This window comes from Podarcis gaigeae (assembly GCF_964106915.1).
Source record: "Podarcis gaigeae genome assembly, chromosome: 15".
Taxonomy (NCBI): Eukaryota; Metazoa; Chordata; class Lepidosauria; order Squamata; family Lacertidae; genus Podarcis; species Podarcis gaigeae.
In genome coordinates, this window is record NC_139692.1 from 6,558,832 (window position 1) to 6,585,401 (window position 26,570).

Below are 26,570 nucleotides of genomic sequence, written 5' to 3' on the forward strand. Positions count from 1 at the left end.
TGACAGCTATGGGCTTTGCGAGAGTCCTGAAGGGCAGACAGAGAAGCTTGGAGCAGCATATTTGGTTCGCAGCTCTGAGATTCCCTGACCTAATGAGAGAAGGAGCAGGGTGATGTTGGCAAGGATCTAAACAAGGAGAGGGGAAGCAGGGTATCTCTTTCAATCAGTTTCTGGACATAGGTTAATGTTAAGCATGCTTTGAGGAATCGAAGGACTTGCAACTTGCTTATCGTTGCACTAAATGTTCTTAGCTATATCAGAGCCGTGCAACCAATCATAGACAGCAAATAGCCTCAACCATCATCACATTCCTTCCCTATGCAGCCAAATGATTCTCACCCAATGTTAAAACCACACTTGATGTAATAACAATTTAATTTAACATTTACAAAGCTTCTCATTTAGTTAAATCATCTGCATTTTAACTATATCATCTGCATGGTTTTCGGCGTATTTATTTCTTACAACACCCCCCCCCCTTAACTTGAGCAAGACTCAACTTATTTCTTTTAACATGATTTAGATTTGTCCCAAGGCAGAGACCCAGTTGAAGCAATTGCATTGCCATGCTGCCATCTACTGTTGAATTGCACATTCTCTTCTTTTTTTTAGGCAGGCACATAGCAATATTTGCTTTTTGAAGAAGAAGAAGAAGAAGAAGAAGAAGAAGAAGAAGAAGAAGAAGAAGAAGAAGAAGAAGAAGTAGTTTTATTTATACCCCGCCCTCCACAGCGAAGACTGGGCTCAGGGCGGCTAACACCAGCTATAAAAACAATTGATTAAAATACAACTTAAAAAAAAGATTAAAATACAATATTAAAATGCAGCCTCATTTCTGTAGAAACTCAAATCAAAAACTTTCTGGGGATGAAAACGTCAAATCTTCACCAAGGCCAACTATCCAGACTGGTCCTACGTGGGCCAGAAAAAAGCCAGGGAAGTCCCCAAATAGGAGTTCCATCTCAGAAGGAGAAAGGAAAAAGGAAAGAGAGGAAGGGGATCAAGTGGATTCCAAGCCAAAAGCCAGGTGGAACAACTCTTTCTTACAGGCCCTGGGGAAAGAAATCAGATCCTGCAGGGCCCTGGTCTCATGAGACAGAGCGTTCCACCAGGCTCCGGAGCCAGTGTTGAAAACTGTATTGCTTTTTTAGAACTTCTAAAAAACAATATTCGCTTTTTAAAAAACTGTCTTGGGCTTATGAAACACAAACACATAATACTAGAATTGTACTGCAACGCCCGTTTGCTGCGTTTTCTCTTTGGGGAGGGGGAGCATGAAAACAAAGGGATGCCAGGTCTTTCTGCAGAGTCAGCTCTTTGTGCAATGAGGAGGGGAGGCGGAGAAGGGCCGTGGTTTAGGAGGAGTGCCAGAGGTTGTAGGCAATTAATTAGTATTTGAAAGAAAGAAAGAAGGCCTGCCCCTTTGTTCAAGTGAGTGCAAATGTCAGTTGACTGGGACTCAGGGCCGGCATCAATTCCTGACATCCTTGGGCAACTGCTCTCGTCTCAGAGCTCTTACATGGCCCATCACTGATGCCTGCCTTGAACTTCCTTTTTTTAAAATCATAATGACAACAACAACCCTGCTTCAAGCAGCACCAGATAGCTGGACCTAGCCGCCATTTGAATTTCCCATAACACCCTGGAATGATGCTACATTGAGAGAATTAAATGGCAGCCAGCTACCCAGCGCACTGCACTGCCACTGGCAGAAAAGCTGACCAAGACCCAATGGACAGGGCGCTTTGACTGAAACACACAAGCACGTATCCTGCAAACCTGCCAGACTACTTCCCACCACAGCAGGTTTTTCTTTGGCAGTGATGCAGAACTAGCATTTGCACATAGTGGTCAAGGTTCTCAAGAGGCAAATTATATGTTGGAGATCAGATTGCACATGGCACAGCAAATATGCACACAGACACAGCCTCTTTGCCGGCTGTCATTCTAACTTGGCTTCATTGACTTGAGAATAGAAGATGTTTTTGTGGGCTGACATTTCATCTTGAAGGTTTTGTTTATTTTCCCTGATGAAACATTTTACTCACTTAAAGGGCAGTTCTCAATGGAGATGGGGAGAAGAACAACCTGCTGGGATTCCCCAATCCCATCCCTGCTGCTCTGCCAGTGGTTAATTTGCCGCTGCTCTTATGAAAAGAAGAAGAAATATGGCAGCTGAAAGCGATTGATTTTTTGTAGGGATGGACAAATCTGTCCATTTCATGTGCATTTACCCTCAGATAACTTCCACTGGGCTTCTGCATTAATCTGCATTTCCCTAAAAAAAAAAAAAAAAAGATGCCTCTCAAGATACATATGTAAATACAAATTCTCATACAAAATTGTAAGAAAAAAACATTGGCTGCAGGTTTCTCATCCCTGACAGCAGAGCCTTACATCTGTGTTTATAAACTCTAGGCATGCAATGCTCTAAATGTTCTGTATTTCAAAGTGTGTTCTCCCTCATGGAGAGCACGGGTTGCGGGCGGGGCTGACAAGACGCCTCACTGTTACTAGGCAAATGGTTTGGCCATCCTTTAAGCAGGGGCGGGCTGTTACTGGGGAAATCTAGATGTTGCCATTTGCTGATTGACAGCCCTATTTGTTAAATACAATGCTCGCAGCGAAGAACTTCCTCTTTTCGCTGTTTACTTCGGATCACCCGCCCTCCCTTCCCTAATTTTAGGCTGTTTGCTTGACCTTGCTATGCCTGTCATGGGGTCGTCTGCTTTGGGGCAGGGGCCTGGTAGGAATTTTGTCCATTTGGCTGATTAGTGTGTGCCACTTGGTTTTTGCCTACTGCGTAGCAAATCGTCACAACTTGTAAGGTTTGCGGTTAGGCATTGGTCTTGGAATTGGTTGGTGGAGGGGTATGGATTCGGCTGTGCCTGCCCCCCCAAAATGCTGCTGCTGCTGCTTCAAGGGTTTTCCGTTAAAGGAACCCAGGGGCTCCCCATGCTTTTGTCCGAAACCCCCTGGCAAGGGGCTAGGGCCACGCAAGCCCCTGGGAGCATGCTGGGGAGAGGTGAGGCATGGTCCCCAGTCCCATCTCTCTCCCCAGGTGACTTACCCTTGCTGACTTCGCGGGGGGTGCAAATGTCAGAGCTGTCCCCGTGCAGGATCATTTAGTGCTACCAATGCCTAAGCAACCACTCGCATTGCTGTAATTTGAATAAAGTTGTGGCCAAAATTATGCCAAAAACCTTAAACAAAAATTAAGTGTCAATTGTGTTTTTCTTTGGGGGGGGGGTGTCTTGGGGACCTCGATGCGCAAATGTGCATTCTAGGGGATTCCAAAACTTATTATTTACCTATTTGTTTATTTTATGTTAAATTGCTGTATGCATCCAGCCTTCTTCTATAGTAAAAGAAGAAGATGATACTTTGATAGAGGAAAATATCAGCTGACTTGTTTTACACCAGGTAGAGACCCATTAACCTTGCTAGAAGAATGCAAGAGGTGAGGGGGGGGCAACAGTCTTAAGGAAGAGCCTTCTGCTGAGAACACATCAGGACCTCAAGAGGAGGGGAAAAGAAATAGGATCAGCAGAAATGCAATTCTATTCATGGCTATTCAGAAGTAAATTCCACTGAGTCAGAGAGCCAGTGTGGTGTAGTGGTTAAGAGCGGTAGTCTCGTAATCTGGGGAACCGGGTTCGCGTCTCCGCTCCTCCACATGCAGCTGCTGGGTGACCTTGGGCCAGTCACACTTCTCTGAAGTCTCTCAGCCCCACTCACCTCACAGAGTGTTTGTTGTGGGGGAGGAAGGGAAAGGAGAATGTTAGCCGCTTTGAGACTCCTGAAGGGGAGTGAAAGGCGGGATGTCAAATCCAAACTCTTCTTCTTCTTCTTCTGAGTCTAATGGGACTTACTCCCAGGTAAATGTGTACTGGATTTCAGCCTAAGCATCCGTTCCTTAAGAAGAAAGACTAGTGATTCTAGCTTGTTGCATGCCCAAAGACCAACTTCTACAGAATAACAGAGGATTCCTAACCTCCAGGAGCAAAAGATGCAGCAATCCAATTAAGGACAGGGTCAAAAGACTAATTTTCCTCCTGCTCAGCTGAGGATTTTCTTGACCTTCCTCATGAATGAGCAGTATTCATGAAGTTTAAAGACAAAGCCTGGACAAACAATTTAAAAGTTCATGTCCTAGCACTTCCAAGAATCTCTATTTGCAAGGACAAAAAGGCAGCAATCATTCAAACACACACTCACTCACAGCTCTTCCCTAACAGTGGGGGAGAATTTTGTTCTGTTTGCATTTTAATGTGCATGAACCAAAATTCAGCTCACATATCCTTGAGAGTTTGCACTTCTTCAAATTTTATGATTCAGATCTCCAACCCAAAGAAGCAAGTACAAAATGGCACGTATTAGGGGAAAATGTGTGCAAGAATGCATTAGTAAAACAAATGCACAAAATGCATTATTGTTGTTGTTGTTTTTAAAAAATGCTTATATTGAGGGAAATGCACAAAAATGTTTATGCATTTTCATGAGGACTTTGTTTTTTTTAAAAAAAAAAAGTTCACAAACTGATGCAGAAATCAGGTTAACTGAACAAAGTCTGAAGGGGGGGGGGTGAGAAACCAATACAGAACAGATTTGTCCATCCCTACTCTTCCCCTGTTCCCACCCCATTGCTAGCCCCCTGTGATTCCTTTAAAGAATGCCACTGTTTGCATACATCTGATAATCAGATCACCAGCTGGAAATTCAGATAAGGCAGCAGTTGTAAGCATGCTAACTTGAAAATTAATTCCATGGAAATGGCTTCATAGAAATTATGTTCAGGATGAGAAGGCTGAAATGCCATATAGTCGCATAAACCTGCCTTTTTCTCCAGAGGTCCTGCTTACCAGCCTATTTAGTGGTAGTTTCCTTTTTTCTGGAATTAGGAGAAGAGCATCTGCTTTTCCTGCAAGAGGTCTCAGACTCAATCTGCAGCATCTCCAGGTGGGGCTTGCAATGTCCCCTGATTGAAATCCTGGAGAGCCTCTGCCGGTCAGTGTAGGAACTTTGAGCTAGGAGTGCTTCTGTATAATATATATACCCACACTGTATTTTTGGACCCCTCGTTGGCTGGAGAGCTGTTAAATGCTTTTGTTGTTGTTCTCATCAATTTTAATTAACAATGTTTGGCTGGATTTTTAAGCTACCATAATTTATTATTTTACACTACGTTTCATGTAGATTTCTGGTCTTTATTCAGTGGTTTTATGCTGCTGTGTTGGTTGGTTTTAGTATTTTATAAGTGCAGCATTTTTATTTTATTTCTGTGAGCTGCTGCATGGTCAAAGTGTCATTACCTGTGTTTCAGAAATCTAATTTTTGGGACAAAGATACAAGCACAAATATTATTTGCTTCCATATTGCCCACTCCATATTTTCTTTCCTCTAGTAAGGATGGGTATGATGAACAATCATGTTGATAAATCCTGTCTCATTAAACCAGAAGTGGCTAACCTGTGGCCTTCCAGATGTTGGAGTTCAGCAACAGCTGGAGAGACATAGATTTCCAATCCCTGCATTAGGGCTTCTTCAATCTATGTCTATAGATCTGGAATTTATGTAGGAAATGGGCCGTCACATGATGCCCCAAGAACAAAGTAAGCTTATAAATGATCTCAAGAGGAGGAAACCACAACTGACTACATTTTATTCTTCTAAGTGGATCACCTGCCCTGGGTAATGACCAAGACAAATTATGACGCTAACAACAACTGACATGTGGAGAACTTCTCTAAATATTCTTTTTTTCTGGTCTTTTCAGTTAGGCGGGTCCTTATGCTTTGAGATATGAAAAATTACAGCAGTAAATTGCTTTTTTAAAAAAGTGTTACCATGGTACCCACTTTTCCAAGTGATAAGAAGTTTAAAGCATGTCGCTCCCAGGGTTTAGCTTCCTTTGGAAGAGAACACTGAAGATTTATGGTAGGCATTGAGAACTCAGGGTGATTGGACTACATCAGGCTTCCTCAGCCTCGGCCCTCCAGATGTTTTTAGCCTCCCATGATCCCTAGCTAGCAGGACCAGTGGTCAGGGATGGTGGGAATTGTATTCTCAAAACATCTGGAGGACCGAGGTTGAGGAAGCCTGGATTACATCATCTCCAGCTATTGGCCATGCTGGTGTCTTAAAACTACTTATTCATTGACAAGTTGTGAACAGGCTGTGGCAACCAACATAAGCACTCTTGCTTTATGGCAGTGAGATGTGGCCAATTTATACCCACCAGAAGCAACACCTCAGTGCCTTCCACATGTGCTGCATCAAGGTGTCACTGAAAATGCACCATTTAGTGAGGGGTTTAAAGGAGAACAGAGAAGCAGATTGCATATGCAGGAGTTATCCTGCCTGGGGTGAAAGACAAAATGGATTCCCAGTCCTATGTACAGAAGAAGACTGGACTGTCAGCTGAATGTATAATGAATGAACACATGGGCAACAGAATAGGGTCCTCGACCACATTAGGGCACTGGGCAGGGGGAGGCCACAATCCACACACTGTTCTAAATGGAGGGGGATGACTGGAGGCTCTGGAGCAGGGGTCAGCAAACCTTTTCAGCAGGGGGCCGATCCACTGTCACTCAAACCTTGTGGGGGGCTGGACTATATTTTGAAGGGGGGAAATGAATGAATTCCTATGCCCCACAAATAACCCAGAGATGCATTTTAAATAAAAGCACACATTCTACTCCTGTAAAAACACGCTGATTCCCGGACCATACGTGGGCCAGATTTAGCAGGTGATTGGGCCGGATTCGGCCCCCGGGCCTTAGTTTGCCTACCCATGCTCTGTAGGAACTGCTGCAGCCATCACAAATACCGTAACCCAAACATCTGCCCCCTGAGGCAGTCACTGCACTCTGCCGAATAATAGGACTGGCCCTGGGGGAGGCAGTTCCAGGCATAAGGGGAAGTAAGGACAGCATCTTTTGAAATGGATCTGGATGGTATCTCATCCAAAAGTAGCAAATTTGGAAAGTGCATAAGCAGAGCAGAAACCAAGGATTTTAAAATTATATAGTTTATATTTTTGATTATTAATTAAGCCTTAGTTATCCATGAAATAGGACGCGGGTGGCGCTGTGGGTTAAACCACAGAGCCTAGGGCTTGCCGATCAGCAGGTCGCAGTTCAAATCCCTGTGATGGGGGTGAGCTCCTGTTGTTCGTCCCTGCTCCTGCCCACCTAGCAGTTCAAAAGCATGCAGTGCAAGTAGATAAATAGGTACCGCTCCAGCAGGAAGGTAAACAGAGTTTCCATGCGCTGCTCTGGTTCGCCAGAAGCAGCTTTGTCATGCTGGCCACATGACCCGGAAGCTGTACACAAGCTCCCTCAGCCAATAAAGCAAGATGAGTGCCGCAACCCCAGAGTTGTCCGCAACTGGACCTAATGGTCAGGGGTCCCTTTACCTTTTTATCCATGAAATGCTATCTTCTTACACAGAGACAGACAGAGGAGGAGAAAGAGAGAGCGGCTTGAGGTTTCTGGAAGAGAAAAAGAATTTCTTTTTCATAAGCATCTGCCATTCTCCATAGGCATTGGTGAGGTGTGCCTCAGCTCTGCCTAAGATGTGGGGAAATTGCATTCACTGAATTGCCCACATGAAGGTCATAGCCCATACTAAGCAGTGTAATCTTAAGATTGATTAGTCATTGTGACATAAATGAGCCCTTGCTTGCTCAGCATAATGTGCTAATGAATATTCTGCCTCATTTTTTGTAATTTAAAAAAAAAATCTTTGCATTTAGAGAAGATCTGCTATCAATTTTGCATTTTAAATTTGTCCATTTGCCATTTATTATATGAGGGAAAGAACTATCTCCTTAGTTACTGTGAGGGCAAAATATGGGACAAAAAAACAGTCTTTATAGTATGTGGAATTACGCCATGACATTTTAATATCATTAGCTTTTAGCACTCAGTCTGGGGATCCAGCAGCTTTATACATAAACAGTCAATCTGTTAGACACAATCCAATCGATTGGGAGCTGAAATAACAAATGGCTATCACAAACATTTTGATTGCCTTAAAACAAGCCAACATATTTAGTCTGCTCTTGCAGAATTTCTATCCCTGTTTCCAATTAGGAAGCACTTTTAGAATAATGAGCAAATGTGCTGTGTACAATGCATTCATGAGAGCTAGGAATATGGAAGGGGAAAGCCAATTTAGAGAAGGACTTCTCCAGAAGTGGCTCCTTATACGCCCCACATGGGCATCAATGTGGGGCAATCGTTGTGAGGAAAATAAATTCCTGCCCTCCCAGGTAAAGGTAAAGGGACCCCTGACCATTAGGTCCAGTCGTGGACGACTCTGTGGTTGCGGCGCTCATCTCGCTCTACTGGCCGAGGGGGCCGGTGTACAGCTTCCGGGTCATGTGGCCAGCATGACTAAGCCGCTTCTGGCAAACCAGAGCAGCACACGGAAACGCTGTTTACCTTCCCGCCGGAGCGGTACCTATTTATCTACTTGCACTTTGACGTGCTTTCATACTGCTAGGTGGGCAGGAGCTGGGACTGAGCAACGGGAGCTCACCCTGTCATCGGGCTTCGAACCGCCGACCTTCTGATCAGCATGTCCTAGGCTCTGTGGTTTAACCCACAGCGCCACCCATGTCCCGCCCTCCCAGGTAGGGATGGGCAAATCTGTCAGTTCTGTTTGCTCATTTCCCCAGCACTGAGTTCACTTCTCCACATTAACTGCAAATTCTTTACTCCTTGCGGAAATCCTCCTAAGAGAGCTGGAATTCCCAGAATTTTCTATGAAGAGGCATTTATAATAATAAAAAAAATCAACCACTCTGACAACTGTAGCAAACAGGGCCTGAGAGAAACCGATATTGATTGTTTGTTGATCCCTAGTGCTAAAGCTGGGCCTGTCAGCACCAACATGTAATCCCCAAAATGCAGCCAACACTCATAATCTCCCTTTGAGCAATATTTGGTCATATTCTGAGTTTGCTTAACCAGTTGACCAACATGGTTAATATTGTTGTTGTTTAGTCGTGTCCGACTCTTCGTGACCCCATGGACCAGAGCACACTAGGCACTCCTGTCTTCCACTGGCTCCCGCAGTTTGGTCAAGCTCATGTTAGTAGCTTCGAGAACACTATCCAACCATCTCGCCCTCTGTCGTCCCCTTCTCCTTGTGCCCTCCATCTTTCCCAGCATCAGGGTCTTTTCCAGGGAGTCTTCTCTTCTCATGAGGTGGCCAAAGTATTGGAGCCTCAGCTTCATGATCTGTCCTTCCAGTGAGCACTCAGAGCTGATTTCCTTCAGAATGGAGAGGTTGGATCTTCTTGCAGTCCATGGGACTCTCAAGAGTCTCCTCCAGCACCATAATTCAGAAGCATCAATACTCTGGCGATCAGCCTTCTTTATGGTCCAGCTCTCACTTCTATACATCACTGTAGGGAAAACCATAGCTTTAACTGTATGGACCTTTGTTGGCAAGGTGACAATGGTTAATATTAGAGAAGTGCAAACTTCCAAGTATGTCTCCTTTGGACCAGCGCTAGTGACGGAATTGACATTTACTACTTGTGGCTCTCGACACCCAGCAAACAGTTGATTGCCATCAAAAATGAAAGAGTAGTGGAGAGAAAGCAACAGCAGCAATTGAGAAGATGCATTATCCGAGCCAACAAAGGGTTTGTTGGGATAATCGAAAGACAATTGGGCTGTGTGGGAAATAAAGAAAAGGTTTTTGAGTGAAAATAACACTGAACAAGGGGACATCATTCAGTTTGTCTCCAGAATGCTGATTGCACATCAACCTTCGCTCAATGTCCCACACAATAAAATAAAATAAAAAGTAAGTTGGACTGAGAATACTGGACAATCTTTTAAACTCCTGACATGAAATGGGACTTGTAACAACCTCATTACAAATAAAATAGGAGAGGAGGGTGTAGGAATTGCCTTTGATGTTTTAGACCAGGGATGAGAAACCTGTGGCCCTACAGATATGGCTGACTCCATCTGCCCCGGCCAATGTGGCCAGTGGTCAGGGATGATGGGGACAGGAGTCCAGCAACATCTGGAGCCCCACAGGCTCCCCATCCCTGTTTTCATTATCTTAAGCAGTTAAAGTCTTGGGTCATGTGTTACAATCCCCTTTTATGAAGGTGGTAAGAGGTTCGGTCTGTCCTCTGGCTCTTCAGGAATTAAAAACTATAATTGTTTCAGCTTGATGGATGCTGGTCCCTGGTGAAAGGGACAGTCAGCACATGCCCAGGCAGACCATCTGAAATAAGCCAAGTGGGAGAAAGTATTAAAACACTCCAGTTACCACCAGTCAGGGAAAGGGCCACAGCTGGTGTGCAAGTTATGCTTGCTTGCATATTAGCAATAAGGTAAACAGTTAAAATACAAATAAATGAAACCTACCTGTGCCCGTGTAATCCTATGTTAGACCTCCCATCTGCCCCAGCCAGCATAACAGGTATTCAGAGATTATGAAAATTGAAGTCCGTAGTTACCCAGTGATAGTTAAGGACAGTACAGGAGACTGAGCCGTTTGGTTACACTCCCCACTACAGTGAGATGTATTTGTATTTAAATTATGGTAATTCTTTCTAAATTTATATCCACATATATACTTTAGCACAGGTTTCCTCAACCTCGGACCTCCAGATGTTTTTGGCCTACAACTCCCTAGCTAGCAGGACCAGTGGTCAGGGATGATGGGAATTGTAGTCTCAAAACATCTGGAGGGCCGATTATACTTTAGCATATGCAAATTTTATGTGAATTGGTGTCCTTTCTTTAGGTGTTGGTTAAAAGTTGCCACCCTAGTTGTAATGGTTAAGAACAAAAAGCATAGGTAAAGGTAAAGGTACCCCTGCCCGTACGGGCCAGTCTTGACACACTCTAGGGTTGTGCGCCCATCTCACTCAAGAGGCCAGGGGCCAGCGCTGTCCGAAGACACTTCCGGGTCACGTGGCCAGCATGACAAAGCTGCATCTGGCGAGCCAGCGCAGCACTCGGAAACGGCGTTTACCTTCCCGCCAATAAGCGGTCCCTATTTATCTACTTGCACCCGAGGGTGCTTTCGAACTGCTAGGTTGGCAGGGGCTGGGACCGAGCAACGGGAGTGCACCCCGCCACGGGGATTCGAACCGCCGACCTTTTGATCGGCAAGCCCTAGGCGCTGAGGCTTTTACCCACAGCGCCACCCACGTCCCTAATAAATAGCATAAGTCTGCATAAATCTCCTACGCCATTTTAATGATAACATTTAAAGCACGGATTGTCTGTTGTTTGGCATACTCCATATGAATGATGTCATTGCAGATATTTTACAGTATTTATTTATTTATTTATTTATTCATTCATTCATTCATTCATTCATTCAACTTGTAAAACCACCCTTGGTCCATTAGGATCCTGGAGTGATGCACAATCGAAACAAGGCAAGCCCCACTTGATTATGAGAATTATACCCCAAATTATCCAACTCCCTGACCTCAAATGCCATTTCTGTGCAGTTGAAAAGCTCCTGCATGTTGCAGCACATGAAGTGCAGTAAAGGCTGTCCAGAAATAGCAGCACACTCCTGAAAAGTCATATGGGCTATTTACATTGCCAAATATACAAATGCTTAACGAACAATTGCTGCATCTGTCAGTACTGCAGAGGAGAAAGGAAACCCAACAACTCTAAATTATCCATCCAAGGAGGTACATACAGGAATGACAGCACTGATGTGTTAATGATGGAATTCGTTCCAAAGAACAATTGTGATTGAATTACATATAGGGTTTGCCCACCTTTGGTTGGGCAAAATAAAGGACATGTCAAGGGGGCTAAAATTGAGGGGCTAAAGTTACTTTACCTGATGCAGAAATGACTCCAGATCAATCCATTAGAACAATCAAAGGGAAGCTATCAGTAACTACAAACATTACAACAACAATTTTGAAAGGAAATCCTCCCCACCTGCTGAATTTCTGCCTGTCAGAAGGATGATAAATATGGAAACCCAGCCAAAAAAGGGAAAAAGGGGAGAAAGAGATAGCAACAAATTCTACTTCTCTTCCTCACAGAGCTTTGCCTCCAACATCCTAACAGGGTTCACATAACTCCTCATTCGCCCGAGAGTTCCAATATATGAAGGTTATGATACTTTAATGCCTAGGCTTGGACAGATGATGACGATGATGACGATGATGATGATGATGATTGTATACCGCCCTTCATCCGAAGATTCCCAGGAAGTTCACAAAGGGATCAAAAAATATATATTAATATGCACTTAAATATGTATCTTTGAAATTATTTTCTCTCAAAATAAGCTTTCATAAATCCTAAGCACTAGGAGAAAGTGCACGCCCTATTTGCCCTGCTTTTTTTCTGGGGGGACATAGGGGGATGCATACCCCAAAACATTTTGTGAATCTAAGTTTGGCCTCATTGAGGGGCAGTATTTCAATATGAGTAGGAAAATGAGAGTACCCCTAAACATTTTTTTTAGGGGGGGGGAAACCCCAGATAAGTCTGTTATTGTGCCAGAAATTGAAGAAGCCAGAATACTCTAAAGTGTTAAATAGATAAAACGAGGGAGAAATGATGAAATGAGACATAATAAATATTTTGAGTACAATCAGATAGCCGTGGGCACACACTCAAATTAACTGATGACAAAACAGTACCCCAGGAAATAAATGCATCTTAATGATGACTTTAAAAATTCTTCATCATACACTTCTTTGAATCTCGCTTTTTGCTCATGCACAAAAAGAAAGAAAAGGGGTGGGGCGGGAAAGCATCAAAAAGACAAGTATGAATTGGCACATCACTAATATGAATGATGGAGCACAAGGAGATAAAAAGCCTAGTCTTTGAGCTGCAAAAAAAAACAAGCCTGAGAAAACTACATCTCACAAGTGCAAACTACTCATTTGGGTCAAAGTCCAGTGATCAATGGCCTGCAAGAAAATGAGGCAACTATGTGACAAGATGGTGAAGGATTGTTACCCAAAACTGCACTCTCAAATTATTCTTTAATTGCTACGAGGTAGGCAAAAACCAAGTGGCCAGTGCCAATTTGCCAAGTGGGAAAATTCCTACCAGGCCCCTCGGACAACCAAGGCGACCAACCGAAATCCATAGCAAGGCCATTGCCTAACCTGCAAAATAGGGAGGGATGACGGGTGATTGAGGAAGCGAGCCAAAGAGGAAGTCCTCTGGTTCTCTCCTCCATTTAAACGGCCCCAGCCACACACACCCCCCCCGGCCAGCGGGTTGGCTGGCTGGGCTCTGACGTGGCCGGGATCCCCCAGGCAATGGGGGAACAAAGTCCCCGGCCCCTGGTGGGGAGTGGGTGACCACACGGTCCACCGCAACTCCTCCCCACTGGGAAGTGGAGTGGATTTGTGAGGATTTTCAAATGGGAATGTGATGCTCTAGTTCATGGGTCCTTTGGGGAACTGTAGAGTATCCTAGCCAAAGCAAGGAGTCATTGGGTTCATCAAATACCTAGTCTAGGGGACACTGCAGAGAAGACCATGCAGGGAACAACCTGCACTGCATGGAAGTTTATGAGGCCACTGGTGAGGTTTGCATCCTTTCCTCTAGATGCAATGTAAGAAGATCTGGCTTCAGAATTTAGGGAGTTTGGTGGCAGATGAAGAGAGATTGGATTGGAAAAGCAGTGATGACCATTAGGCAGAGTGAGGTGATGACCTTAGATCCATTAATTTCAATGGGTCTGTTGAGATTAGTGTAAAGTTTGTGGCTACAATCTATAGTAATTCAAGACTGGTTGAGATATTTTGGCAGAAAATCCCACAAGCTCCTCTCTCCTCCTTGTCAGATGAGATACAACAGTCATAAATTAAAATAACTAACAATCACTTGCCCTTACATGACATCCAAAATCCATGACCCAAGTTATACATGTTTGAGAATATAAGTGGCTCTACTCTGAGTATGACTTACACTGCATACAACCCAAGGCAACATGACGTTGGGGAAAGAGTTCCATTTGCTTCTCTGTCTAGGGCAGCAAAATACCTTTGGAAAGCCCCAAGCAGGGTTGCAGTGGCAGACACTTCCATGGGTGTAGCCAGGATTTATGTCGGGGGGTGCAGGACACCCACCTGTCATCATTGTCTGTATGGCTCTGTCTAGCATTTTCAGAAGAAATGTCTCAAGAACAGTTGTTTTAAATGACTTTCTTTTGACCCCAAGAAACTCAGAAAAATCTGTCAGAATCTTTCTATAATTTTGAATTTTAGTTAGGTATTTTTATTTATTTACTTGATTTAGGGGGCAGTTGTGCCTCCCTGACCATGCCCATGGACACACCCTGGACCTCTTCATGTTCCTTGATTCTTCTGTACAGAACCTGTACGTGCATGGAGATCAGGGTCATGTCTGCTGGTCAATTCTTCTTTCCCCCACCCCATATTCCATGGGTTGAATTCAATGAAGTTACAGTGATACCTCTGGTTACATACTTAATTCGTTCTGGAGGTCCGTTCTTAACCTGAAACTGTTCTTAACCTGAAGCGCCACTTTAGCTAATGGGGCCTCCTGCTGCTGCCGCGCTGCCACCATGCGATTTCTGTACTCATCCTGAAGCAAAGTTCTTAACCAGAGGTACTATTTCTGGGTTAGCGGAGTCTATAACCTGAAGCGTCTGTAACCTGAGGCATCTGTAACCCGAGGTACCACTGTATTGTGTGTTTGTGTGTAACAACTTCTGCTGATGCAATGGAATTTCCCTGCTCCCCGATGTGCTCCTAAATCTGCTCCAGTGGGTTTGGGATTTCCCCAAGACCAGAGAAAGTTCTGTTGGATGCTTGCACAATGACTTTGCTGGATACAACCCCCTGGTTTCCACTCTCCAACTCCACATGTTCAGTATCTTCAGTTTGTGTTTGCTAAGCCATATCAATAACGTAGAAAGAAAAGAAATCGTGGTAACACTTTACTGTTAAACTAAACAAGAACATTGCAAAATTTGAGGAGTAATAAATTGAAGTGTTTTGTCTTTTTTACTTCACCCCTTGTGTGTAACAAGAAGACATTCAATAAAACATACAGAGGAAAGCTCCTGAAGAACCTCACAGCACATATTACCTCAGCAAAGATCATGTCATTCTGCCTGGCTGCTAAGCAACACCTCTCTCCAATTGCTCCTCTCATGGCTACTTGACCTTCATGCTAACAGAATTAGTTGCTGCTGTGGTCATGTGCTATAAGCTGTAGGATAAAAAAAAATATTCCCTTTATTTTCCATCCTGAAGCCAAGAGTTCTCATCGAGAATGAGAACATCCCTGGCACATTCATTTTGTTATTGAAAGCAGAGGCTTATTGCCAATGACAAAAATGGCACTTTCCTATTGTGTACTTTCCTATGCCCCATCAAATACAACAAATAAGTTGTTTGTTTGTTATTTAAGCTGGATCCTTCCGTCAGTCTCCTTGGTATCCTTGACAAGTGTCCTGTACAGCTGACGGGAGCAGACATATATGCACTCTGCTGAGATGACATGATGTCTGCTATCAAAAGAAAAGTGGTGTGGATAGAGGAAGGGCTAGACATAAAGACCTCAAACCTAACTCTAACCATGGAGGACTTTGCACAAGCTGCAACAAGGCTGCAGCCGTCTGTTTCCAAACCAGAACTGCTTAGATACAAACTAATCCAGCAGAGATTTGCTGCTTGATAAGGATCTGACCAAACTGCGGGAGGCAGTAGAAGACAGAAGTGCCTGGCATGCTCTGGTCTATGGGGTCACGAAGAGTCGGACACGACTAAACAACTAAACAACTAAACGACAACAATGATCCAGCAGGACCAGAAAGGAAGGGATACATATGGTTGGAACTGTATAATTCCATGGAATCTGGAAGAAATTTTTGATGTGTTGTTGTCAGTTCTGCTGGAGAATTGAAAACAGTGGATGCCAATGCCCAGGTCAGTGAGAAAAACTGAAAATGGGATCTAGGCATGGAACTGAGACTATTGGTTGCTTAGCTGGGTAAGAACTCTCTCAAGCTAGTCCTCAGGAGTTCTCTGCGCCCTTGCTTATATATGAGAAGTTCAGGTTTCTTGAACACCCAGTGGAAAACCTTTGGATGCTAATATCCTGGGCCCATGAATATTTTGGTGGTGGTGCAGTGGCTGTGTCTAAGAGTGGATAAATAAAAATCCAGTTTCTTTGCAAAAAAAAAAGTTGTTTGTTTGTTTATTTTTATATAAAAAAGAAGAAACAATAACCATCTCACTGATACACAAAGAATGAAAAGCGGGTGGAGGGAAGAATTATGCAGATTTCTTAGAGGAGGGAAATAGAGTTAAGGTCACTTTTACATGACATTGAATATTTTTAAATTTTAAAATATGTATTACATTTTAACTAAACCTAGGCCTACCCCTTCTTCTCTCTAAGTAATTTATATTCTAGATATGTCATGGGGGCAGTTATGAGCCAGCCGAGGCCTCTAATATAATAACTATCAGGAAATTGTCCTGCATTATTCATGTTAATTATGCTGAACCAAACACTGTGGACAGGAAAATGTATTTGCCAATGAAATATCTTTTTGGACTCAGATTATTAAAATTGATTGTATCAGGTTTCTTAAGATTAGACCCTGAGGCAATAAGGTTATCAAGAATGCCAAGGCCAGGACGGGGAGACGGGATCTCCGTCCATTGCTGAGTTGGATTTGTTACATCTGTTTGGTGTTTCCAGATGTAAACACAATAAGCTGTATCTGATGTAGCACTAAGTAACTCATTCCATTAGAACAAGGATTTACATTTTTTGCAACATAACTTTGTCCCCTTCCTCCTCCCATGCATCCCCCAAATCTGTTCTGGGCCTCGCCACAACCCTCCAGAACAAATTTGGGGAAGGTGTGAGGTGGACAAGGAAGGAGAAGGGAAGATTTCTGTTGTGCACAAACAATTCCTTTCACTAAGGGAACAATTACACTAATTACACTCACTGGTTTGTACATTATGCTATGCATATTCAGACCAGAATCACTGAGTGGCTATTACCACCTTAGGTTCATTCATTGCAAAGGGTCTACTCTGAGGGATGGTCCACACTTGTCCCATGCCTAGCAGCGGTTTTCCACTTGACCCACACATTCTAGGCATGTCTCTCAGTGGTACAATCATCATGATAAATAAAACAAATAAAGTTACAACTTACTGAAAGGCACAAGAAAATACATGTTTCAGAACTTTTATCAGCTGGGTTTTAGTTGATTAATCCGTTTAAATAAATTTGCTTCCTGAATCAAGAAGCATACTTTGTTCACATTTTTACTTTATAACTCTCTTTTTTTTACTTTTTTTACTTTATGTAAATGCATTTATGTCATAGCAGGCATCTTCAGAGAAGAAGCGCTCCCTCTGATATTCAAGAAAAAAGGGCATGCCTCTTTTATGATGATGCCTACCATCTGTGGCTTTTGTCAGTACTTGTACTGAAAATGAACTATCTAAATCTGTTGTCCAATTAATTGGGGCATATTTTAGGATACTATTTTCTCCTCACAGAGCTGAGATAATAATAATAATTTATTATTTATACCCCGCCCAGCCACTCTGGGCGGCTCCCAATCGAGTGTTAAAAACAATACAGCATTAAATATTAAAAACTTTCCTAAACAGGGCTGCCTTCAGATGTCTTTTAAAAATAGGTTAACCATCATTCCCTCTTCCCAGGGAGCTCTGGGAATTGTGGTGATGTGCTGGGAATTGGGCTCCCTTTAACAAATTACAATTCCCATGATTCTTTGGTGAAAGCCACAACTGTTAAAGTGGTATGAAGGTGTTTTACAAGTGTGGTACCAATGAGGCCTTAAATTGAGATGCTAAACAGGAGGGCCTGGTAGGCAGGGCCACCCTACCCAAGCAGCAAGGAGAGGTGACTGCCTCAGGCGGCAAGATCCACAGGGGCAGCAGATCCCAATGTAGACCTTCATTCCCCCTTCGCTCCTGGTGCAGATCTTTCCTCACCCATTCTTTCCTGGCTGGAAGGAGGCGCCATTTTGTGATTCCCCTCAGGTGCCAAAATGCCTTGGGAGAGGAGATGTGCCCAAATGAGTACTTTTACTTCCAAAAGAAAAAAAAAGCCTTAGTTCTTGGTTTTTTCCCATTCTGCCAAGGATGGCTCAAATTAGAGAAGGCACACTCAGCATATCACTATGTCCATATCCCATTTTGCACCATAGATTCTAATAGCTCTCTAGAACCCCATTACGGTGATATCCTTGAGACTGTCTAACATAAAAAGCAAATTACCTCCCATTGGAGGTGGGGACCTGAGCATAACTGCAGACAGATTTATGGCCTTGCTGCAAAACACAGACACACTTGTTCTAGTTAAAATCTGTGGTCAGTTAAACAGATTGATGCTCTGAAGACACTTAACCCTAAAGGGCAGAAGGACAATGCCTGCAGTCCAATTCTTTATTGCTGTAATTCAGAAGGTATGTTTTACATAATTGTAATTGGAGTTACTGGCAAGTTTTTAATCTGGCAGGCATGCACCCAGAAGAACAATACAGAATTGCTCTGCTCAATCCCTCATGACAGTAGTCTCAGTCCTGCTAACAGGATATCACCTCTCCATTGTATTTTGAAAGACAAAGCAGGGTGAATCACAATCCCATCTGCACTGTGCATTTAAATCAGTAAAAGACCACTGTAACAGTCATTGTTGTTTTGTTGTTGTTTAGTCGTTTAGTCGTGTCCGACTCTTCGTGACCCCATGGACCAGAGCACGACAGGCACTCCTGTCTTCCACTGCCTCCCGCAGTTTGGTCAAACTCATGCTGTTAGCTTCGAGAACACTGTCCAACCATCTCGTCCTCTGTTGTCCCCTTCTCTTTGTGCCCTCCATCTTTCCCAACATCAGGGTCTTTTCCAGGGAGTCTTCTCTTCTCATGAGGTGGCCAAAGTATTGGCGCCTCAGCTTCACGATCTGTCCTTCCATTGAGCACTCAGGGCTGATTTCCTTCAGAATGGAGAGGTTTGATCTTCTTGCAGTCCATGGGACTCTCAAGAGTCTCCTCCAGCACCATAATTCAGAAGCATCAGTTCTTCGGCAATCAGCCTTCTTTATGGTCCAGCTCTCACTTCCATACATCACTACTAGGGAAACCATAGCTTTAACAGTCATTGCTTTCCCCCAAATAATCCTGGGAACTCACAGAGGGCACAGTGAATACCTCTTCCGAGGGAACTCTGGAAATAGTAGCACTGTGAGGGGAACAGGGGATCTCCAAACAGCTCCCCAGGAATATTTGAGGAAAGCCATGGCTGTTTAAAGCCATGATACTGCTTTAAATGTGTAGTGCAGATGGGCCCTTGGACGCACGCAACATAATTCAGGAGATCACTTCCAAACTGCTTTCTAGCCATGAGATAAGGAATAATAGGAACATAAAATTAGAAGGGATGTCAAAGGACATCAGGCCCCTGCCACTGCAAGAAACCCATTCCCCCAGGATCCTTGTTAGGTGCCCAGAAGGAGGGCCCAGTTTTGCTGCCAGGTGGGAAGGGAGTCCCTCCCCCAGCCCAGTGGGGTGGAAAGACTTTGCAAGGGCTTCTCCTTAAGGAGACAAGGCTCACTGCCAGGCAAGGAAGAGGAGATTCTGCAAGAGCTTCTTCTTGAGGAAAAGTCCTTGTGGAGTTTGCTGCCCCTTTCTTTGAGGAGAAGCCCTTGCAGAACCTCACACCGCCTCCTCATGGACACAGCAGCAGAGTGTTTTGCCTCAGGCACCAAAATACCTCAGACCACCCCTGTGACGCACAGACACACAGCCCATTTGTCAACCCATCAATGAGTTATGTAAGTATAATTGTTTAATTCACACTGAAATAGAGAATGCCTATGTGTATTGCTGGAAGATCCCATTGAAGCTTAAGAAAGGCAAGAAGAGCTCTCTGAGCATCTTTAGCTAGCTGATAATTAACTACTGTTGTTCTCTGATAGCTCTGTCATGAATATTTAACTTTAAATCACATGGGAGGGTACTGAATTGCAAATTCATCAAATGACTGACTCCGGGAGCACACAGCATCAGACAGTAGCCTTCTCTCAATGTGATTTTCACTGTGTAAACTTTTGAGATGCTGAGCCTGAGTTCTTGCATGGAATTATTTGGATGTATCTTTGATATTTTTAATCTGTTTTGAAGAAAGTTCTGCAAGTAAAGTTTTGGATTAAATTTAAGGGCCTTGATGACAATGGTTTATTTCCAAAAGGACTCAGCTTTTTATGCATACAGCCTCTTCAAGCTGCACAATATTAATATCTGCCTCAGCGACCACACTCACAGAGAGACGCTCTTTGCACACCTCTCTCCTATTTTCATAATATATGGGAGGGTGTGTGCCTAATTCTGGCATCCTATGAAACGTGGATATGTTTAAGGGGACATGTTGAGGAGAGGCTAAGCCAGGGCAAAGAGGAACTGAACAGGAAGAAAAGATGGTCACTTCCTTCAGTATGGATTTCTCAGGGGACTTTTGCTGAGGCCTTGCGCTGGCAGGCACACAATTGTCTATGGGCACAGCATTGCTTAGTCTGAATCATTTCATTCTTCCTCAGTTATATCTGTTAAAAAGCTAATGTGTGTGAAACACTTCTAAACAGCTTATAAAGGTGGAAATGTCCATATTTGTGACAGTATTCACTGGTATCAGCACTTTTTTTTTTTTTTTTTTTTTGCTGTCTGTGGCAAAAATGGTACTCATAACACTTTTCTGAAGATATGAGTATCAGCACCTCATTTTTAAGTGTGTGTGTGTGTGTGTGTGTGTGTGTGTGTAGATGGGGTGTATCAGTGCTCCAGGTGTGGTGACACACCCACAGGTCTCACCCAATGGTCTTGGAAGCAGCAGACAACACACTATGTTCCCCTGAGTTTACAATCATGCCTTTCATTTTCAGCTTCATGGTTTTTACAAGAAAACACTCAGTGGAGAAATGGCAAACCCATCTGCTGCATAATGTGTGAGTCTGCCCTTTTGGAAAGACGGTGTTTTATGTTTAACCACCTTGAGGAAAGAAAATATTTGGAAAGGTGACCACTGATTTTAAGCTTAATATAAATTAAAAATTCCACTAACTTCTTTATAAGTTCATTCTGATTTACACCACCAGGTCTGAGGAGAATTGGACTTGCCTGAAGGTCTACAGACTATCATCCACTAAATGGTGTTCTAGAAACTTCCAAAGGAAACTTCTGACGTCATCTAAGAGCAACCTCATCCATTTTCTCTCCTGTTCACGTTTATCTCTTGGCTTTTGTTAGTGTTTATTTGCTCACAGAGGTGGAGATTCTCTGTAATGTATATATTACAAACACACACACACACACACCACACACACACTTTATGTAGAGATATGCAATTCAGGCACAAGCTTATGTATTTGAATGTCAGCCAGCGCAATTAAACCTTTATGGCAACAATGATACCAATTATCAGGTCAACTAGAGGCACAGTAATTCTTCTTAAGCACTCTAATAACCTTTTACCTGCTAAATATGTAAAAGAAGGTCAACCAGCATAATTTAAATATGGCTGTGGTCCCCTCGGCAAAAGGCAATGGCTGAACAGAGATAATTAATAAGCTAATAATGTCATCATGAATTGTTTCATAGGACAGCCTCCATCAATTATAATGCTGTAAGCACAGCGATGGGATGAAGAAAGTAACAGAATTAAAAGTTTACAGTGCTGACCATCAGTGCTTGACTGAACATATTTCACAGCGTCAGGCAGCGTCTAAGTGCTAAGCGGCAACAGAGCATGAAAAGAAATATGACCACCATGGGAGTGGATCTTTGAACAAGTCAATGCTATCTGGGCCAGCCTTCCCCAGCCTGATGTCCTCCAGATGTTCTGAACGACATATTGGCTGAAGAGACACCAAGGCTGCATCCAAAATCCCACCCATAAATAGGAAAAGTCTGGAACCACCTTGTGACCAATTACCATCTAGCTGAGATTAATTTAAATGACATTAATTTCCACTGGAAATGGGGATTAAGGTGATAAACCAAAGTTGTGGTTCGAGGACCCGATCCCCGCTTGTGGAATGAAGACACACAGACACAGAGTATAATAATAATAATAATAATAATAATAATAATAATAATAATAATAATAATAATAATAATTTTTATTTATATCCCGCCCTCCCCAGCCAAGGCCGGGCTCAGGGCGGCTAACAAGCAATAATAAAAACAAGTTGAATGAATACAACTTAAAAACGACACCTCCCCTCTTGTAAGAGGAGAGGCTTTCTTGCAGAAAAGGTGAGTTTTGTGGACAGATTTCAAGGAACGGTGATCCTGCAGCAAGTTTAAAATCTCTCTCTCTCAGTGGCTTCCTCACAGCCACTCGCCATTTAGAATGAATGGCCAAGTACCAAGCACAGAAATGCCATTTAGTCCAGCCACCTGCTCTGCAGGAATCTTTTGCCCAGTGTGGAACTTGCACTCACAACCCTGAGATCAAGATTCTCATGCTCTATCAACTGAGCTATCTTTGGGGTACAGCCAGAGACAGTAGCCTTCTCTCCATGTGATTTTTCACTTTGTGAAGAGAAACAACTGAAGGGGGATGTTTTCATACATCTGAGCAGAATCATTTTTCATTTTCTAATTCTGTTGCCCAAAGGGTTGGGGATCTCTGGCATGGAGACCCTCAAAGTCACATTGAAGATATTTTTGCCTTGCTCTTTGCACAGTGCTAGTGATTTAAAAACCTGACAAAGGTCCATTACATTCCAAGCAACAACTGAACCCTCGCACCAGGGGGCGGAGAGGCGGGAGCAAATGTAAAGCAAAACTTATTGGAGATTTAAGGGCGGCAGGGGACTGGGGGCAGGACAGAGAACAAACATAGAATGTGGACATCACACTGTGTTAGAGGTTTTAGGACTTGGGAGCCTGCAAGCCATTTAAACCTGAGCAGCCAATGTTATTCCTTCATTTTCTGAAGAAATGCCAGTTTTGTTTCAGCAAGCCTGTCAACAAGACACAGAAGAGAGACAATTGGAACTGCAGCAGAAGATTTCTGGAAGGAAAAAAGGAATACATAAGGAAGGTGAAATTGCATGTGCCCACAGCTTTTTGATTCAGCAAAGGATGCCAGAGGTGTGTTGGAGTTTATTCCTCAGAAGCTGTTATCCTGAATCAAGGACTTAACATTTATGGGACAGAACTTAAATGTTAATTTGGACAAATTCAAAATTAGTATAATGCTTTTTGTTGTATTCACAATGCCATAAATGATTTGTATTACTACTATGTACCATATTTGTATTTGCAACATCTTAAATAGATGTCCAAAGAAAGATGTGCCTTTTCTGCCGATGCTCAAAAAGCCTATCGCAAATCACTTTTGGTTAATCACTGACCTACATAAACACTCATTAATCAGAGACAAATGTTTGAGGCCAAAATGCTCACCTCACCATGAGTTGCATTTCCAGGCCAAGAAAGATGAAACCCAGCAACATCTCTAAAGGCTCTATATTATTGTGAAATTTCTCCTACCTACATCCAGGCAAATCCGTAAATCAGCAATGGGGATCTTTTTGCCCTCCAAACTGCAACTCCCATCAGCACTAACCACTAGCCATGCTGGCTGAGGCAAGTTAATGGGAGTTGCAAACCCTCCAAGTGTCCCTATTTTCCAGGGATGTCCCTGATTTAGAGAAGCCGTCCCAGTTTCTGATTTGATCCCAGAATGGCCCACTTTTCCTTAGGATGTCCTTATTTTCACTGGAGAAATGTTCGGGGGTATGGAGTTATCCAACCCCTAAGTCATCTGAAGGCAATCCTGTAGAGGGAAGTTTTTTAAAATGTTTAATGTTTTATAATTTTTTTATATAAGTTGGAAGCTGCCCATAGTGGCTGGGGCAGCCCAGTAAGATGTGTGGGGTATAATTTCATTGTACACAGGTTGTACAATGACAATAAAGGTACTATTATTATTAAATAGTAAAATGATCATTGTGGAATGGGACATCCCTATTTTCATCGGAGAAATGTTAGAGGTATAGAGTCCAACAACTGGAGGGCCTCAGATTCCATAGATATAATACCGTATTTTTTGCTCTATAAGACTCACTTTTTCCCTCCTAAAAAGTAAGGGGAAATGTGTGTGCGTCTTATGGAGCAAATGCAGTGTGCACAGCTATCACAGAAGCCAGAACAGCAAGAGGGATTGCTGCTTTCGCTGCACAGCGATCCCTCTTGCTGTTCTGGCTTCTGAGATTCAGAATATTTTTTTTCTTGTTTTCCTCCTCCAAAAACTAGCTGCGTCTTGTCGTCTGGTGCGTCTTATAGAGTGAAAAATACGGTAATTCCTAGAGCACGAATGGGCAACAGCTCTGGTAATCAAACTACAAAGAAGCAATTGAAGTTTCTGTTGCAAAATGTAAATGTCTCTGCCAAGCAGGAAGTGATATTAAGAAACAGCATCTAGGAGGGATCACCAGGAATTGTTCACATCCAAGACTTGGAATCAGGGATGAGGGGTCTGTGGCCCTTCAGATGTTGCTAAACTACATCTCTCATCATCCCTGAGAATTAGCCGTGCTGGAGGGGGCTGATGGGAGCAGCAATCCAACAACCTCTGGAGAGTCACAGTTTTCCCCACCCCTGGATATCAGCAGATAACTATTGATTCTTATCTCACTTATCCCACTTTGAAACTCCCTTCCTTCAATTTCCTAAGACACTGAAGGACAATTGATAGTCAGTGCCAACTGGGGTGTCTAAGTGCCGTATGTGCCTTTGAAAATCTGCCTCTAAATCTTTTCTATTAATGCTAAGTAATAATGGATAGACTGTGCTTGACTGTAAATCAGTCTCCAGCTGCTGATGGTATTATAAACTTCAAGCAGGCATGTGCAATATTATCAGTACCAAGAGAGACTGATTTATAAGTTAACTGGCAAAGCATCTATCTCTGCTCATTACATTCTCTATAAATCTCTTCTGTTAAGTTATCTGCATATTAGTTTTCCCCAAAGGCATCCCTCACTCTTTCAAGTTCCCTTCTCCTGATGACAGGCATAGAAGTTCAGGCTTCTGTTGCTTAGACCACTTTGGAAAATGGTACACTTAAGATGCTGAAATGATTTGGGGTGGGAAGGCAAAACATCATTTCTAGGGCTGATATGTTTAATCAATCAATCAATCAATCAATCAATCATTTAAGCCAAGGATGGGTAAACCTGTGACCTTTCAGATGAGGCAGGACCACAAGGGTGCCTGACCATTAGCCATGTTGGTGAGGACTAATGGGATCTGGAGGGCTATTGGCTCCCAAGTCTTCAGTTCATTTGAATTTTTCAGTGAAAAATGGTGGGGGGGGGGCTGACAAAAGCATTTCAAATTAATTGAGCAACATAATTTTAAATGTGCAATATAAAATATACTCATGAGTAAGTGGTATAAAGGTAAAGGGACCCCTGCCCATTAGGTTCTGTCATGGATGACTCTGGGGTTGCGGCGCTCATCTCACTTTACTAGCCGAGGGTGCCATCGTACAGCTTCCAGTTCATGTGGCCAGCATGACTAAGCTGCTTCTGGCAAACCAGAGCAGTGCACGGAAACACCGTTTACCTTCCCGCTGGAGTGGTACCTATTTACCTACTTGTACTGCATGCTTTCGAACTGCTAGGTTGGCAGGAGCAGGGACCGAACAACGGGAGCTCACTCCGTCGCAGGGATTCAAACCGCCAACCTTCTGATCGGCAAGCCCTAGGCTATGTAGTTTAACCCACAGCGCCACCCGCATCCCTAAGTGGTATAAAAAATGCCTTAAATAAAAATAAGAACAATAATATTCATTAATGAAATACTACTACTACTAATAGTAATAATAATTTGTTAATTGTATTGGGATGTTTCATAAGAAACAATTCATTGCTGAAAATCATCAGTAGCATCTAGCTGTTCCTGAAGAATAATCACATCTGCTCTGAAAAATGGGAGGATGTGAGTTTGACTGTTCTCTCTTCCCTCCCCAACTGGCATATTTAGGGCCAACAGCTCTCGCCATTTTATATTATTCATTTTCTGCATTGTCTTGGTCCAAGGTTTCACTTTATTCTTTGACTTTTCCACATGTCCTTCAGACTGAAACAGTCAGTGTAAGCAGGCGTATTACTCCTTCAACACACCCAACCACTGCAAGGCTTCCTGAGGCAAACCAAACTGTACTTCTTTCTCACCACCTCCTAAATTATTGAGAATTTTCCATGCTGGCACAGTGACCCAGCAAATGCATCTCCACCAATAAGAAACAAATAGAAGATTTAAAAAACACACACAAAAAAACCTCTGATCACAGCAGTAGCTAAAGGACAAAACTTCAAGAACTCCCACAACATCTTTGGGAATAAGCTTTGTTACAGAAGACAATGATGGGATGTGACTGTTATCACAGAACCATCTATTACTACGGATGCTCGACAACCTAGAAATGTCAGCTCTTGTCATGTTACTCCCAACACTTCTGGTGATTTTCATCTCCTTTTGTCTTCCTAAACTGA

General features: G+C 43.1%; 1 long non-coding RNA gene across 1 annotated transcript in view; it reads left to right on the forward strand.

The window, feature by feature from the left end:
• The window catches only part of LOC310832268, a 232,992-nt gene that overhangs the window by 88,627 nt on the left and 117,795 nt on the right, over window positions 1–26,570 (forward strand). The window lies entirely within an intron of this gene.